The sequence below is a fragment of the Brassica oleracea genome, chromosome C4 (genome assembly GCF_000695525.1).
Source record: "Brassica oleracea var. oleracea cultivar TO1000 chromosome C4, BOL, whole genome shotgun sequence".
NCBI lineage: Eukaryota > Viridiplantae > Streptophyta > Magnoliopsida > Brassicales > Brassicaceae > Brassica > Brassica oleracea.
In genome coordinates, this window is record NC_027751.1 from 36,879,420 (window position 1) to 36,883,803 (window position 4,384).

Genomic DNA, 4,384 nt, shown 5'->3' on the forward strand with positions numbered 1-4,384 from the left:
TCATAATTTTGTATTTTCACTAATAAAATAAATGTTAGTGCTCCTTTCAATTCAAACCAACAAAATTTAATAAAATTTATAATTTAATTTTTGAATAAAAACATATTATATTTATTAATACAATTTAAAGTAAATTTCCAAATAACTTTAAAATATTTTTTGATCAAAGAATAAAATATATTTTAATACAAAATGATTTTATTTATAAACTCACCCGCCCTACTCCACTAGTTACTTTAAAGATTAGATGGTTATAGAGCCGGTCCTAGAATCCTTAAGGCTAGATGCAAATGTATGATAATTTTATTTTTATCCTTATCTTTCAGCTTATTAATTAATAAAAACAAATAAAATAGTATAATAATTAGGGATATAATTAGAAAATTTAATACTTTTCTTAATATGTATGGAAAAAACCTTACTTATAAAACGAAACGAAGGAAATAGTAGCTAACCATTAAAATTTAAGGAGATATCACATATCCCAAACTATACAACTCTTATGCTTATAGATGATATTTACATAAAATCATTTACACAAGAAGAACGGTTTAACTCATTAGTTTTATCTAGATATACGACTATGTGGTGGTATATTTTTTGTGTAATTTATAATCATTTTAAGAAAATTATGAAATAATAATGTTATATATCATATCATTTTGTTTGTTTGAATATTTAATATTGATATAAAAAATTAACACCATTAATAAATTTTAAATTTGATCCATAAAACGATAAACAAACATTTGCATATCCCTTATATATTATTTGAGAAATATTATAACGTTTGAGTTACGATACGAGCCATCAGATTTTTAGATTCTTTGGAAAATAGATTGGTTCATCTAAACATATAATACAGTTCTCACGAAATTAACCATAAAGTTAATTATTTATGTACAAAAATAACTTCATTCTTCCTTAAATAGAATCTATGAAATAATTAATGTGATCAAAATATATATGACAATAATGATTTAGAATAATAAAAATTTGATAATAATTTATATATCCTCTAACATTTCTTATTAATTTTATATTATTAAAATAAATTAACTGATCCTTTTTGTATATGTTATAGTTTGAATTTTTTAAAAAACTATAAATTACTAAAATTGTTAAAAAATCTCACATTAAAAATTATGATAATTGATTTAAATATTTTGTTATTACAAGATATAAATGATCATAAAACCATATGGATATCAAGTTTCATTTAATATATTTTCAGATTAAACATATATATATATATTTTAATATCGTTTGATTAAATTATATACCATATATAATATATATAATATTTTAATTTCGAAATTTGCAATGAAAAAGTATTGAAAACTTCAAATTTTAACTTCAAAAATTTCATTAAATCTTAAAAATGATTATAAATTACTAAAACTGTTAGAAGTCACACACTGAAATTTTTGTTATCAATGGTTTTTTAAAAGATACAAATGATCATAAAATCATATGATGCATTATTTGATAGATAACTATATTAAAAATTATATATATATTAATATTATTTAAATTTATTATACTATATAAAATAGATAAAAATATTATTTAGATTTATTTATCATAAAATTGTTGTAAAGAAACAAGAGAGACTGTTTTAATTTATGCACGCCAACCTAATTATATATATAATAGTTACTGAATTTTAAATTATTTAATATATATATATATATATATATATATATATATATATATATATTGTTTAATTACTTTATAATATATTCAAAAGTAAAATAAATAAAAATATATAAAAATAATTTATGTACATAATATTTATCCCATGCAGGGTGTGGATGGTATTCACAATTTTGGTATTCAAACTCAAGCTCGTTATGTATGATTAGACACTACCTCACCCTGAGGGCTGAGGCTCACGCCTAATCGTTTTAGCCCTGTCAACATTGGTAGTGGGCTCAGAAAATGATTACTCACATAATTTAACCGGTTTAATTGGTTATAGAGTTAAACAAAAGAAAATTCGTTTGCATTGGTCAATAGAGGTTTAGTGTTAAAAACTATATAAAGCCAAAGTAATCATTTCTTCTTTGAGACTGATTTTGGTTTTTGTTTTTAATTGTAAATCTCTTTTTTAAATCTCTTTTTCTTTATATCAACATACATAAATCACGGCAAAACTACGCCATATTAGATTGTAAATCTCTGAAACTCAGAATTTCAAGATGCTTATGTAGAGAAAGCTGAAATGATGAATCAACTCGATTTCCCGTCAAGAACACCAACCAATGTAGTAAGTTATCCTCTACAAAAAAGTTGTATCATGCGGTCAAAGATTCTCAAACAGGACAGTAGTAAATTCGCAAAAAGTTTTACAAATCTAAAAAAAAAAATTTCATTCAGCTTTTAGATGATTTTAGATGAATTGGTAAAATTCATATGATTTTTATTAAACCATTCTAGAATCTCATTTAAAAATCATAAGATTTTTTTTTTTTCTAACTACGAACTCTATCCTTACATTTTAAATTCACTAGAAAATCTTTATAATTTATAACTTTGAATATTTTCAATTATAGTAGATTTCATAGTATTTATGATATATCAAAATTAATATAAAAATTAATATTTTAAAATTTTATATTTTAATAATAGTATATATTTTTTTTATTTTAATATAAATTGTCTCAAACTCTCGGTTGAATACACCGTGTGAATCCTCTCTAAATATTATCAATACACGATTAAATAGCGAATAAGAAGATAGAATGAGAAATTGTCCAAAAAAGTAAAAAGAAGACAGAAGGAGAAAATAAATATGTTAAACAGTCCACTGGTTTTTCATATGTTAATAGTGATGCAACATCATTGGGCCGTTTTTATCGAAGTGTATTACACTTCTTTCTTAAACATCCTTTTGTGTGGGCTTAGAAACTGACCCGATCCAAACTATGTCTTTCTCCCTTTTGTAAACTGACCCGATCCAAGACCTCAAATCCAGTGAATCTGAAGTTATTTATGGGGTTGTATTGAATCTGACATATTTGAATTAATTTGATTTTTAATGAGTCTTTAGATAATTGCAGGAAAATTAGAGAATTTGGTGTGATTTTTGTTAAAATATTCTAGAATCTCATCTAAAACTGTGAGATTTGGATTTTTATTTTTATAACTAAGGAACTTCCCTCAAACACTCTAGAAACCATTAAAGTACTCTAAAATCTTCAACTTAAATTTTATTCAATAACAGTAGATTTCAGAGTGTTTTATGAAATGACAAGTTTAATAACACTAGATTTTAAAGTGTTTTTTTAAACCATGTTTGAATAACAATGGATTTGTCATTTTAATGCAAATAACTTCGAACTTTTAGTTGGATAATCAGTATCATACACCCTTTAGACTTTCGGTGACAACCTTCACTTTGGCCAACCACGAAAGTCGTCATCCACATTTTATGTTGTTTGCATGTGTTGTGTAAGTCGTAACTTACTAAAGAAGTGTCCACAAAATATTTTACAAGTATGAAAAAAGGAAATTGCAGTCCAACTTATCTGCATCATCAATAGCTTAATACAACCTCCTAACCTTTAAAAAAAAATTAACCTCCTAACTGATGTCAAATGAAAAGTCATCCACAAACACAACATATTCTGATAAAATAAAACAATGGCAATTCATCTTTTAAACTGAATATAGTATGATATAGTCATCGTTATAACAATATCAAGTATTTATAAAATATAAATAGAAAAGGTAAAATAAAAAGAAATTACAAAAAGAAAGGAGTTAATGTCGCAAATGCTTTTTCTAAAACAAAAAAAAAATTCTCGCAATGTATGAGAGAAAATATAGCAAGCATTACCATTTTACCATAAGACTTATATTTTTGATTCTGACTTTTTCCATGAGACTGTCTTTAGGTTTAAGAGCACTTGCAATGGTCATCCCCACATTGGGATCCTTAGCAATTGTTTAATATATTTTTTTTGTTTTTTTTTTGTTTGAACAGTGAAGGATTCGAGTCCAAAAAGCTCGTCTAATGGTGATTCCGAAGACGGAGTCTTTAACAATAAAATATTATTTTTTTAAAAAAAAATTGAAATTGAAAATTTATTAATTGCATAATTAAAATAAAAGGTACAAGGATTCAATTTAAAGATACAAGGATTAAAAGATACAAGGTTTAAATATAAAGATACTAATTATTAATCTTCATCGCCAAATTTATTCCAAATGTTTTCGATCAAATCATTCTTCAATCGTTCATGAGTTTGCCTATCACGAAGATCATTTCGGTTGGGAAATATATTATTGAGAATTGTCGGGATTTCGTTTAGTGTAGGGTTTGCGTTTAGGACCTCCGAAGTTCTGGAAGATGCTCCTTCTTCAAATTCTGAAATATCGT